This window comes from Taudactylus pleione, unplaced genomic scaffold, assembly GCF_031769625.1.
Source record: "Taudactylus pleione unplaced genomic scaffold, aTauple2 ptg000969l, whole genome shotgun sequence".
NCBI classification, from domain to species: Eukaryota; Metazoa; Chordata; class Amphibia; order Anura; family Myobatrachidae; genus Taudactylus; species Taudactylus pleione.
Window position 1 is genome coordinate 858,144 of NW_028285370.1, and position 14,672 is coordinate 872,815.

Consider the following 14,672-nt stretch of genomic DNA (forward strand, 5'->3'; position numbering starts at 1 on the left):
AACTATGGTATAAAGACACACGGTCGACAGTTACCATCACATTCAAAATGTCGACACAACAATACTGACGTGTTCAACATGTCAACAGACACCACATGGACATCCTCTGAATGTTGACATGTTTAAAAGTATAACATGTCGACATTATGCACATCAACATGAGAACTGTCGAACTAACATACCACACCCCAAAACTACTATATACAAAAAAAAGGTAAAAACATAATATTTTACCATAAGTCAAAAACAAATTGAATGTAAACCGAAAAAGAGAATCAGAAATTGGAAACAGTAAACCTTCTAAACTGGGTCAAATTTTCATGCAAACAAACTAAAACAAAAGGAAACTACCTAATTTACCTCTTCAACTTCCTTGAAATACCATAACATAAAGATGGCCATCAACCATCAATGTTTTTTAAAACGGTGGCCGGGCGATGTTAATTAGTTTTCCCATCGATGGATGAGAGAGAGACAATGTTTTTTTTACTTTAACTGGACGGATCTTAGCCCCGCCCCTTTCTTGAATTAGTCCGTGGCCCATCGTACCCCCAGCAGTGGTGGCCATCAAAGGGGTGCAAATCATCAATGATTCCCCATAGATGGTTTTTGTGCCATGGATGGTAATCACCAATGGCCATCCCAACCATAACAGTACAAGAATACTAAAACTATGGCAATAGAGTATTCATGATAACCTTCTAAAACATTAGAAGCTATGGTTTTCCAAAACAATTTTGATATTCTGTATTTTACCAGTGAATAAGCCCAGCATCAGCCAGGCATCAAAAAATTACATGAAACTCATGGTTGTTCCTCTTCACGGAAATCTTTAGTAAAAGGCGAAAGATTTATTCGATCTGAAGAGAAACCAGAGTATACTAAAGAAGTGTCATGATTATCTCCCCGGATTCAAACAGACCTCAGTTTACCAAGAGAGAGGATTTTAGACACATATATGAAACAATTTTCAAACATAAACTATAAAATACTAATATATTTACAACAGAAAAATTAAAAGGGCAAAATTTTACTTCCAAAATGCAAAATCAAAACAAACAATAAAAAAACCACTGCAATGTATCAGATGCATCATGGGAAAGTATTCAAATGAGACTACCAAGTAAAGAAAGAATTACAGTCAGAATTGTCGAATGGTGATTCAAAACCAGTTCTTCAACTTGGTCGAGTACCTACAGACAACACTATGGTATACAGTGCTGGAATAACATCTTGGTAACAGAGTATTCTGGAGAATCATCTACAAGAGAAGAAACACATTTATTTCCCCAGTTTTACATTAAAAAACAAAATCAACATTTAAATGTCAAATTCTAAAAAATTGAATGAAAAAATTGACATTTCTGAATTTCACTAGTAAATAAGCCCAGCATTCGTCAACCAGACAGCATATAAAAAACTTGCATGAAATTCATGAAAATCTTTAGTAAATGACAAAAGATTTATTTGATCTTAAGAAAAAGACAAGTACACCGAGTGTCACTGTTACCTCCCTGGATGCAAACAGACCTCATTTCAACAAGCGAGAGGACAGAACAAACTTATAGTTGTTATTATTATTCTTATCATTTATTTATATGGCGCCACAAGTGTTCCGCAGCACCTTACAAAGTACATAAACAAATAGGTGACCAGTGACTTACAGTACAATACAAAACAAAGCAGGACAAGGACATGGATAATATACATTGCTACATACCACCCACATAGGCAGCAAAGCATAAGCAACCAAGTGCTAGGTGCCCTAGTGGGGAGTAAGAAGTAGAAGAAAGTAAAGTAGGGAGAAGAACAAGAGGCACAATTTTCAAGCCCATCCTATGTAATCCTAAATAAATGTAATATTTTTCTAAGTTAAAAAAGGATAAACTTGCAGAGAACCTATGAACTGTATCAGATGAAACATAGATAAGAGTGCACTTTACACTACGAAGCAGTGTTTCCACGTTCAAGTTTTCAGATCCCTACCTATTTTTCCTGGTCAAACTTTGAACTTCAAATGCTGCGGTACACACATAACAACATGAATGATACAAAACTATGGTATAAAGACACACGGTCGACAGTTACCATCATATTCAAAATGTCGACACAACAATACTGACGTGTTCAACATGTCAACAGACACCACATGGACATCCTCTGAATGTTGACATGTTTAAAAGTATAACATGTCGACATTATGCACATCAACATGAGAACTGTCGAACTAACATACCACACCCCAAAACTACTATATACAAAAAAAAGGTAAAAACATCATATTTTACCATAAGTCAAAAACAAATTGAATGTAAACCGAAAAAGAGAATCAGAAATTGGAAACAGTAAAACTTCTAAACTGGGTCAAATTTTCATGCAAACAAACTAAAACAAAAGGAAACTACCTAATTTACCTCTTCAACTTCCTTGAAATACCATAACATAAAGATGGCCATCAACCATCAATGTTTTTTAAAACGGTGGCCGGGCGATGTTAATTAGTTTTCCCATCGATGGATGAGAGAGAGACAATGTTTTTTTTACTTTAACTGGACGGATCTTAGCCCCGCCCCTTTCTTGAATTAGTCCGTGGCCCATCGTACCCCCAGCAGTGGTGGCCATCAAAGGGGTGCAAATCATCAATGATTCCCCATAGATGGTTTTTGTGCCATGGATGGTAATCACCAATGGCCATCCCAACCATAACAGTACAAGAATACTAAAACTATGGCAATAGAGTATTCATGATAACCTTCTAAAACATTAGAAGCTATGGTTTTCCAAAACAATTTTGATATTCTGTATTTTACCAGTGAATAAGCCAAGCATCAGCCAGGCATCAAAAAATTACATGAAACTCATGGTTGTTCCTCTCCACGGAAATCTTTAGTAAAAGGCGAAAGATTTATTCAATCTGAAGAGAAACCAGAGTATACTAAAGAAGTGTCATGATTATCTCCCCGGATTCAAACAGACCTCAGTTTACCAAGAGAGAGGATTTTAGACACATATATGAAACAATTTTCAAACATAAACTATAAAATACTAATATATTTACAACAGTAAAATTAAAAGGGCAAAATTTTACTTCCAAAATGCAAAATCAAAACAAACAATAAAAAAACCACTGCAATGTATCAGATGCATCATGGGAAAGTATTCAAATGAGACTACCAAGTAAAGAAAGAATTACAGTCAGAATTGTCGAATGGTGATTCAAAACCAGTTCTTCAACTTGGTCGAGTACCTACAGACAACACTATGGTATACAGTGCTGGAATAACATCTTGGTAACAGAGTATTCTGGAGAATCATCTACAAGAGAAGAAACACATTTATTTCCCCAGTTTTACATTAAAAAACAAAATCAACATTTAAATGTCAAATTCTAAAAAATTGAATGAAAAAATTGACATTTCTGAATTTCAGTAGTAAATAAGCCCAGCATCCGTCAACCAGACAGCATATAAAAAACTTGCATGAAATTCATGAAAATCTTTAGTAATTGACAAAAGATTTATTTGATCTTAAGAAAAAGACAAGTACACCGAGTGTCACTGTTACCTCCCTGGATGCAAACAGACCTCATTTCAACAAGCGAGAGGACAGAACAAACTTATAGTTGTTATTATTATTCTTATCATTTATTTATATGGCACCACAAGTGTTCCGCAGCACCTTACAAAGTACATAAACAAATAGGTGACCAATGACTTACAGTACAATACAAAACAAAGCAGGACAAGGACATGGATAATATACATTGCTACATACCACCCACATAGGCAGCAAAGCATAAGCAACCAAGTGCTAGGTGCCCTAGTGGGGAGTAAGAAGTAGATGAAAGTAAAGTAGGGAGAAGCACAAGAGGCACAATTTTCAAGCCCATCCTATATAATCCTAAATAAATGTAATATTTTTCAAAGTTAAAAAAGGATAAACTTGCAGAGAACCTATGAACTGTATCAGATGAAACATAAATAAGAGTGCACTTTACACTACGAAGCAGTGTTTCCACGTTCAAGTTTTCAGATCCCTACCTATTTTTCCTGGTCAAACTTTGAACTTCAAATGCTGCGGTACACACATAACAACATGAATGATACAAAACTATGGTATAAAGACACACGGTCGACAGTTACCATCACATTCAAAAAGTCGACACAACAATACTGACGTGTTCAACATGTCAACAGACACCACATGGACATCCTCTGAATGTTGACATGTTTAAAAGTATAACATGTCAACATTATGCACATCAACATGAGAACTGTCGAACTAACATACCACACCCCAAAACTACTATATACAAAAAAAAGGTAAAAACATAATATTTTACCATAAGTCAAAAACAAATTGAATGTAAACCGAAAAAGAGAATCAGAAATTGGAAACAGTAAAACTTCTAAACTGGGTCAAATTTTCATGCAAACAAACTAAAACAAAAGGAAACTACCTAATTTACCTCTTCAACTTCCTTGAAATACCATAACATAAAGATGGCCATCAACCATCAATGTTTTTTAAAACGGTGGCCGGGCGATGTTAATTAGTTTTCCCATCGATGAATGAGAGAGAGACAATGTTTTTTTTACTTTAACTGGACGGATCTTAGCCCCGCCCCTTTCTTGAATTAGTCCGTGGCCCATCGTACCCCCAGCAGTGGTGGCCATCAAAGGGGTGCAAATCATCAATGATTCCCCATAGATGGTTTTTGTGCCATGGATGGTAATCACCAATGGCCATCCCAACCATAACAGTACAAGAATACTAAAACTATGGCAATAGAGTATTCATGATAACCTTCTAAAACATTAGAAGCTATGGTTTTCCAAAACAATTTTGATATTCTGTATTTTACCAGTGAATAAGCCAAGCATCAGCCAGGCATCAAAAAATTACATGAAACTCATGGTTGTTCCTCTCCACGGAAATCTTTAGTAAAAGGCGAAAGATTTATTCGATCTGAAGAGAAACCAGAGTATACTAAAGAAGTGTCATGATTATCTCCCCGGATTCAAACAGACCTCAGTTTACCAAGAGAGAGGATTTTAGACACATATATGAAACAATTTTCAAACATAAACTATAAAATACTAATATATTTACAACAGTAAAATTAAAAGGGCAAAATTTTACTTCCAAAATGCAAAATCAAAACAAACAATAAAAAAACCACTGCAATGTATCAGATGCATCATGGGAAAGTATTCAAATGAGACTACCAAGTAAAGAAAGAATTACAGTCAGAATTGTCGAATGGTGATTCAAAACCAGTTCTTCAACTTGGTCGAGTACCTACAGACAACACTATGGTATACAGTGCTGGAATAACATCTTGGTAACAGAGTATTCTGGAGAATCATCTACAAGAGAAGAAACACATTTATTTCCCCAGTTTTACATTAAAAAACAAAATCAACATTTAAATGTGAAATTCTAAAAAATTGAATGAAAAAATTGACATTTCTGAATTTCACTAGTAAATAAGCCCAGCATCCGTCAACCAGACAGCATATAAAAAACTTGCATGAAATTCATGAAAATCTTTAGTAAATGACAAAAGATTTATTTGATCTTAAGAAAAAGACAAGTACACCGAGTGTCACTGTTACCTCCCTGGATGCAAACAGACCTCATTTCAACAAGCGAGAGGACAGATCAAACTTATAGTTGTTATTATTATTCTTATCATTTATTTATATGGCACCACAAGTGTTCCGCAGCACCTTACAAAGTACATAAACAAATAGGTGACCAATGACTTACAGTACAATACAAAACAAAGCAGGACAAGGACATGGATAATATACATTGCTACATACCACCCACATAGGCAGCAAAGCATAAGCAACCAAGTGCTAGGTGCCCTAGTGGGGAGTAAGAAGTAGATGAAAGTAAAGTAGGGAGAAGCAAAAGAGGCACAATTTTCAAGCCCATCCTATATAATCCTAAATAAATGTAATATTTTTCAAAGTTAAAAAAGGATAAACTTGCAGAGAACCTATGAACTGTATCAGATGAAACATAAATAAGAGTGCACTTTACACTACGAAGCAGTGTTTCCACGTTCAAGTTTTCAGATCCCTACCTATTTTTCCTGGTCAAACTTTGAACTTCAAATGCTGCGGTACACACATAACAACATGAATGATACAAAACTATGGTATAAAGACACACGGTCGACAGTTACCATCACATTCAAAATGTCGACACAACAATACTGACGTGTTCAACATGTCAACAGACACCACATGGACATCCTCTGAATGTTGACATGTTTAAAAGTATAACATGTCGACATTATGCACATCAACATGAGAACTGTCGAACTAACATACCACACCCCAAAACTACTATATACAAAAAAAAGGTAAAAACATAATATTTTACCATAAGTCAAAAACAAATTGAATGTAAACCGAAAAAGAGAATCAGAAATTGGAAACAGTAAAACTTCTAAACTGGGTCAAATTTTCATGCAAACAAACTAAAACAAAAGGAAACTACCTAATTTACCTCTTCAACTTCCTTGAAATACCATAACATAAAGATGGCCATCAACCATCAATGTTTTTTAAAACGGTGGCCGGGCGATGTTAATTAGTTTTCCCATCGATGGATGAGAGAGAGACAATGTTTTTTTTACTTTAACTGGACGGATCTTAGCCCCGCCCCTTTCTTGAATTAGTCCGTGGCCCATCGTACCCCCAGCAGTGGCGGCCATCAAAGGGGTGCAAATCATCAATGATTCCCCATAGATGGTTTTTGTGCCATGGATGGTAATCACCAATGGCCATCCCAACCATAACAGTACAAGAATACTAAAACTATGGCAATAGAGTATTCATGATAACCTTCTAAAACATTAGAAGCTATGGTTTTCCAAAACAATTTTGATATTCTGTATTTTACCAGTGAATAAGCCCAGCATCAGCCAGGCATCAAAAAATTACATGAAACTCATGGTTGTTCCTCTCCACGGAAATCTTTAGTAAAAGGCGAAAGATTTATTCGATCTGAAGAGAAACCAGAGTATACTAAAGAAGTGTCATGATTATCTCCCCGGATTCAAACAGACCTCAGTTTACCAAGAGAGAGGATTTTAGACACATATATGAAACAATTTTCAAACATAAACTATAAAATACTAATATATTTACAACAGAAAAATTAAAAGGGCAAAATTTAACTTCCAAAATGCAAAATCAAAACAAACAAAAAAAAACCCACTGCAATGTATCAGATGCATCATGGGAAAGTATTCAAATGAGACTACCAAGTAAAGAAAGAATTACAGTCAGAATTGTCGAATGGTTATTTAAAACCAGTTCTTCAACTTGGTCGAGTACCTACAGACAACACTATGGTATACAGTGCTGGAATAACATCTTGGTAACAGAGTATTCTGGAGAATCATCTACAAGAGAAGAAACACATTTATTTCCCCAGTTTTACATTAAAAAACAAAATCAACATTTAAATGTCAAATTCTAAAAAATTGAATGAAAAAATTGACATTTCTGAATTTCACTAGTAAATAAGCCCAGCATCCGTCAACCAGACAGCATATAAAAAACTTGCATGAAATTCATGAAAATCTTTAGTAAATGACAAAAGATTTATTTGATCTTAAGAAAAAGACAAGTACACCGAGTGTCACTGTTACCTCCCTGGATGCAAACAGACCTCATTTCAACAAGCGAGAGGACAGAACAAACTTATAGTTGTTATTATTATTCTTATCATTTATTTATATGGCACCACAAGTGTTCCGCAGCACCTTACAAAGTACATAAACAAATAGGTGACCAATGACTTACAGTACAATACAAAACAAAGCAGGACAAGGACATGGATAATATACATTGCTACATACCACCCACATAGGCAGCAAAGCATAAGCAACCAAGTGCTAGGTGCCCTAGTGGGGAGTAAGAAGTAGATGAAAGTAAAGTAGGGAGAAGCACAAGAGGCACAATTTTCAAGCCCATCCTATATAATCCTAAATAAATGTAATATTTTTCAAAGTTAAAAAAGGATAAACTTGCAGAGAACCTATGAACTGTATCAGATGAAACATAAATAAGAGTGCACTTTACACTACGAAGCAGTGTTTCCACGTTCAAGTTTTCAGATCCCTACCTATTTTTCCTGGTCAAACTTTGAACTTCAAATGCTGCGGTACACACATAACAACATGAATGATACAAAACTATGGTATAAAGACACACGGTCGACAGTTACCATCACATTCAAAAAGTCGACACAACAATACTGACGTGTTCAACATGTCAACAGACACCACATGGACATCCTCTGAATGTTGACATGTTTAAAAGTATAACATGTCAACATTATGCACATCAACATGAGAACTGTCGAACTAACATACCACACCCCAAAACTACTATATACAAAAAAAAGGTAAAAACATAATATTTTACCATAAGTCAAAAACAAATTGAATGTAAACCGAAAAAGAGAATCAGAAATTGGAAACAGTAAAACTTCTAAACTGGGTCAAATTTTCATGCAAACAAACTAAAACAAAAGGAAACTACCTAATTTACCTCTTCAACTTCCTTGAAATACCATAACATAAAGATGGCCATCAACCATCAATGTTTTTTAAAACGGTGGCCGGGCGATGTTAATTAGTTTTCCCATCGATGAATGAGAGAGAGACAATGTTTTTTTTACTTTAACTGGACGGATCTTAGCCCCGCCCCTTTCTTGAATTAGTCCGTGGCCCATCGTACCCCCAGCAGTGGTGGCCATCAAAGGGGTGCAAATCATCAATGATTCCCCATAGATGGTTTTTGTGCCATGGATGGTAATCACCAATGGCCATCCCAACCATAACAGTACAAGAATACTAAAACTATGGCAATAGAGTATTCATGATAACCTTCTAAAACATTAGAAGCTATGGTTTTCCAAAACAATTTTGATATTCTGTATTTTACCAGTGAATAAGCCAAGCATCAGCCAGGCATCAAAAAATTACATGAAACTCATGGTTGTTCCTCTCCACGGAAATCTTTAGTAAAAGGCGAAAGATTTATTCGATCTGAAGAGAAACCAGAGTATACTAAAGAAGTGTCATGATTATCTCCCCGGATTCAAACAGACCTCAGTTTACCAAGAGAGAGGATTTTAGACACATATATGAAACAATTTTCAAACATAAACTATAAAATACTAATATATTTACAACAGTAAAATTAAAAGGGCAAAATTTTACTTCCAAAATGCAAAATCAAAACAAACAATAAAAAAACCACTGCAATGTATCAGATGCATCATGGGAAAGTATTCAAATGAGACTACCAAGTAAAGAAAGAATTACAGTCAGAATTGTCGAATGGTGATTCAAAACCAGTTCTTCAACTTGGTCGAGTACCTACAGACAACACTATGGTATACAGTGCTGGAATAACATCTTGGTAACAGAGTATTCTGGAGAATCATCTACAAGAGAAGAAACACATTTATTTCCCCAGTTTTACATTAAAAAACAAAATCAACATTTAAATGTGAAATTCTAAAAAATTGAATGAAAAAATTGACATTTCTGAATTTCACTAGTAAATAAGCCCAGCATCCGTCAACCAGACAGCATATAAAAAACTTGCATGAAATTCATGAAAATCTTTAGTAAATGACAAAAGATTTATTTGATCTTAAGAAAAAGACAAGTACACCGAGTGTCACTGTTACCTCCCTGGATGCAAACAGACCTCATTTCAACAAGCGAGAGGACAGATCAAACTTATAGTTGTTATTATTATTCTTATCATTTATTTATATGGCACCACAAGTGTTCCGCAGCACCTTACAAAGTACATAAACAAATAGGTGACCAATGACTTACAGTACAATACAAAACAAAGCAGGACAAGGACATGGATAATATACATTGCTACATACCACCCACATAGGCAGCAAAGCATAAGCAACCAAGTGCTAGGTGCCCTAGTGGGGAGTAAGAAGTAGATGAAAGTAAAGTAGGGAGAAGCAAAAGAGGCACAATTTTCAAGCCCATCCTATATAATCCTAAATAAATGTAATATTTTTCAAAGTTAAAAAAGGATAAACTTGCAGAGAACCTATGAACTGTATCAGATGAAACATAAATAAGAGTGCACTTTACACTACGAAGCAGTGTTTCCACGTTCAAGTTTTCAGATCCCTACCTATTTTTCCTGGTCAAACTTTGAACTTCAAATGCTGCGGTACACACATAACAACATGAATGATACAAAACTATGGTATAAAGACACACGGTCGACAGTTACCATCACATTCAAAATGTCGACACAACAATACTGACGTGTTCAACATGTCAACAGACACCACATGGACATCCTCTGAATGTTGACATGTTTAAAAGTATAACATGTCGACATTATGCACATCAACATGAGAACTGTCGAACTAACATACCACACCCCAAAACTACTATATACAAAAAAAAGGTAAAAACATAATATTTTACCATAAGTCAAAAACAAATTGAATGTAAACCGAAAAAGAGAATCAGAAATTGGAAACAGTAAAACTTCTAAACTGGGTCAAATTTTCATGCAAACAAACTAAAACAAAAGGAAACTACCTAATTTACCTCTTCAACTTCCTTGAAATACCATAACATAAAGATGGCCATCAACCATCAATGTTTTTTAAAACGGTGGCCGGGCGATGTTAATTAGTTTTCCCATCGATGGATGAGAGAGAGACAATGTTTTTTTTACTTTAACTGGACGGATCTTAGCCCCGCCCCTTTCTTGAATTAGTCCGTGGCCCATCGTACCCCCAGCAGTGGCGGCCATCAAAGGGGTGCAAATCATCAATGATTCCCCATAGATGGTTTTTGTGCCATGGATGGTAATCACCAATGGCCATCCCAACCATAACAGTACAAGAATACTAAAACTATGGCAATAGAGTATTCATGATAACCTTCTAAAACATTAGAAGCTATGGTTTTCCAAAACAATTTTGATATTCTGTATTTTACCAGTGAATAAGCCCAGCATCAGCCAGGCATCAAAAAATTACATGAAACTCATGGTTGTTCCTCTCCACGGAAATCTTTAGTAAAAGGCGAAAGATTTATTCGATCTGAAGAGAAACCAGAGTATACTAAAGAAGTGTCATGATTATCTCCCCGGATTCAAACAGACCTCAGTTTACCAAGAGAGAGGATTTTAGACACATATATGAAACAATTTTCACACATAAACTATAAAATACTAATATATTTACAACAGAAAAATTAAAAGGGCAAAATTTAACTTCCAAAATGCAAAATCAAAACAAACAAAAAAAAACCCACTGCAATGTATCAGATGCATCATGGGAAAGTATTCAAATGAGACTACCAAGTAAAGAAAGAATTACAGTCAGAATTGTCGAATGGTTATTTAAAACCAGTTCTTCAACTTGGTCGAGTACCTACAGACAACACTATGGTATACAGTGCTGGAATAACATCTTGGTAACAGAGTATTCTGGAGAATCATCTACAAGAGAAGAAACACATTTATTTCCCCAGTTTTACATTAAAAAACAAAATCAACATTTAAATGTCAAATTCTAAAAAATTGAATGAAAAAATTGACATTTCTGAATTTCACTAGTAAATAAGCCCAGCATCCGTCAACCAGACAGCATATAAAAAACTTGCATGAAATTCATGAAAATCTTTAGTAAATGACAAAAGATTTATTTGATCTTAAGAAAAAGACAAGTACACCGAGTGTCACTGTTACCTCCCTGGATGCAAACAGACCTCATTTCAACAAGCGAGAGGACAGAACAAACTTATAGTTGTTATTATTATTCTTATCATTTATTTATATGGCACCACAAGTGTTCCGCAGCACCTTACAAAGTACATAAACAAATAGGTGACCAATGACTTACAGTACAATACAAAACAAAGCAGGACAAGGACATGGATAATATACATTGCTACATACCACCCACATAGGCAGCAAAGCATAAGCAACCAAGTGCTAGGTGCCCTAGTGGGGAGTAAGAAGTAGATGAAAGTAAAGTAGGGAGAAGCACAAGAGGCACAATTTTCAAGCCCATCCTATATAATCCTAAATAAATGTAATATTTTTCAAAGTTAAAAAAGGATAAACTTGCAGAGAACCTATGAACTGTATCAGATGAAACATAAATAAGAGTGCACTTTACACTACGAAGCAGTGTTTCCACGTTCAAGTTTTCAGATCCCTACCTATTTTTCCTGGTCAAACTTTGAACTTAAAATGCTGCGGTACACACATAACAACATGAATGATACAAAACTATGGTATAAAGTCACACGGTCGACAGTTACCATGACATTCAAAATGTCGACACAACAATGCTGACATGTTCAACATGTCAACAGATTCCACATGGACATCCTCTGAATGTTGACATGTTTAAAAGTATAACATGTCGACATTATGCACATCAACATGAGAACTGTCGAACTAACATACCAAACCCCAAAACTACTATATACAAAAAAAAGGTAAAAACATCATATTTTACCATAAGTCAAAAACAAATTGAATGTAAACCGAAAAAGAGAATCAGAAATTGGAAACAGTAAAACTTCAAAACTGGGTCATATTTTCATGCAAACAAACTAAAACAAAAGGAAACTACCTAATTTACCTCTTCAACTTCCTTGAAATACCATAACATAAAGATGGCCATCAACCATCAATGTTTTTTAAAACGGTGGCCGGGCGATGTTAATTAGTTTTCCCATCGATGGATGAGAGAGAGACAATGTTTTTTTTACTTTAACTGGACGGATCTTAGCCCCGCCCCTTTCTTGAATTAGTCCGTGGCCCATCGTACCCCCAGCAGTGGTGGCCATCAAAGGGGTGCAAATCATCAATGATTCCCCATAGATGGTTTTTGTGCCATGGATGGTAATCACCAATGGCCATCCCAACCATAACAGTACAAGAATACTAAAACTATGGCAATAGAGTATTCATGATAACCTTCTAAAAACATTAGAAGCTATGGTTTTCCAAAACAATTTTGATATTCTGTATTTTACCAGTGAATAAGCCAAGCATCAGCCAGGCATCAAAAAATTACATGAAACTCATGGTTGTTCCTCTCCACGGAAATCATTAGTAAAAGGCGAAAGATTTATTCAATCTGAAGAGAAACCAGAGTATACTAAAGAAGTGTCATGATTATCTCCCCGGATTCAAACAGACCTCAGTTTACCAAGAGAGAGGATTTTAGACACATATATGAAACAATTTTCAAACATAAACTATAAAATACTAATATATTTACAACAGAAAAATTAAAACGGCAAAATTTTACTTCCAAAATGCAAAATCAAAACAAAAAAAAAAAAAACCACTGCAATGTATCAGATGCATCATGGGAAAGTATTCAAATGAGACTACCAAGTAAAGAAAGAATTACAGTCAGAATTGTCGAATGGTGATTCAAAACCAGTTCTTCAACTTGGTCGAGTACCTACAGACAACACTATGGTATACAGTGCTGGAATAACATCTTGGTAACAGAGTATTCTGGAGAATCATCTACAAGAGAAGAAACACATTTATTTCCCCAGTTTTACATTAAAAAACAAAATCAACATTTAAATGTCAAATTCTAAAAAATTGAGTGAAAAAATTGACATTTCTGAATTTCACTAGTAAATAAGCCCAGCATCCGTCAACCAGACAGCATATAAAAAACTTGCATGAAATTCATGAAAATCTTTAGTAAATGACAAAAGATTTATTTGATCTTAAGAAAAAGACAAGTACACCGAGTGTCACTGTTACCTCCCTGGATGCAAACAGACCTCATTTCAACAAGCGAGAGGACAGAACAAACTTATAGTTGTTATTATTATTCTTATCATTTATTTATATGGCACCACAAGTGTTCCGCAGCACCTTACAAAGTACATAAACAAATAGGTGACCAATGACTTACAGTACAATACAAAACAAAGCAGGACAAGGACATGGATAATATACATTGCTACATACCACCCACATAGGCAGCAAAGCATAAGCAACCAAGTGCTAGGTGCCCTAGTGGGGAGTAAGAAGTAGATGAAAGTAAAGTAGGGAGAAGCACAAGAGGCACAATTTTCAAGCCCATCCTATATAATCCTAAATAAATGTAATATTTTTCAAAGTTAAAAAAGGATAAACTTGCAGAGAACCTATGAACTGTATCAGATGAAACATAAATAAGAGTGCACTTTACACTACGAAGCAGTGTTTCCACGTTCAAGTTTTCAGATCCCTACCTATTTTTCCTGGTCAAACTTTGAACTTCAAATGCTGCGGTACACACATAACAACATGAATGATACAAAACTATGGTATAAAGACACACGGTCGACAGTTACCATCACATTCAAAATGTCGACACAACAATACTGACGTGTTCAACATGTCAACAGACACCACATGGACATCCTCTGAATGTTGACATGTTTAAAAGTATAACATGTCGACATTATGCACATCAACATGAGAACTGTCGAACTAACATACCACACCCCAAAACTACTATATACAAAAAAAAGGTAAAAACATAATATTTTACCATAACTCAAAAACAAATTGAATGTAAACCGAAAAAGAGAATCAGAAATTGGAAACAGT

At 35.1% G+C, this 14,672-nt stretch overlaps 1 protein-coding gene and 7 non-coding genes across 8 annotated transcripts in view; all 8 read right to left on the bottom strand.

Annotated features, from left to right (window-relative positions):
- The window catches only part of ARMH1 (armadillo like helical domain containing 1), a 484,180-nt gene that overhangs the window by 377,365 nt on the left and 92,143 nt on the right, over positions 1 to 14,672 (bottom strand). The window lies entirely within an intron of this gene.
- Positions 766 to 880, bottom strand: LOC148454829 (U5 spliceosomal RNA). The gene has a single exon (XR_015874591.1). It is a non-coding gene; the product is annotated as a U5 spliceosomal RNA (small nuclear RNA).
- LOC148454830 (U5 spliceosomal RNA) lies at positions 2,820 to 2,934 on the bottom strand. Its single transcript, XR_015874698.1, has one exon. It is a non-coding gene; the product is annotated as a U5 spliceosomal RNA (small nuclear RNA).
- On the bottom strand, positions 4,874 to 4,988 carry LOC148454831 (U5 spliceosomal RNA). The gene has a single exon (XR_015874656.1). It is a non-coding gene; the product is annotated as a U5 spliceosomal RNA (small nuclear RNA).
- On the bottom strand, positions 6,928 to 7,042 carry LOC148454832 (U5 spliceosomal RNA). Its single transcript, XR_015874784.1, has one exon. It is a non-coding gene; the product is annotated as a U5 spliceosomal RNA (small nuclear RNA).
- Positions 8,982 to 9,096, bottom strand: LOC148454833 (U5 spliceosomal RNA). The gene has a single exon (XR_015874658.1). It is a non-coding gene; the product is annotated as a U5 spliceosomal RNA (small nuclear RNA).
- Positions 11,036 to 11,150, bottom strand: LOC148454834 (U5 spliceosomal RNA). Its single transcript, XR_015874785.1, has one exon. It is a non-coding gene; the product is annotated as a U5 spliceosomal RNA (small nuclear RNA).
- On the bottom strand, positions 13,091 to 13,205 carry LOC148454835 (U5 spliceosomal RNA). Its single transcript, XR_015874729.1, has one exon. It is a non-coding gene; the product is annotated as a U5 spliceosomal RNA (small nuclear RNA).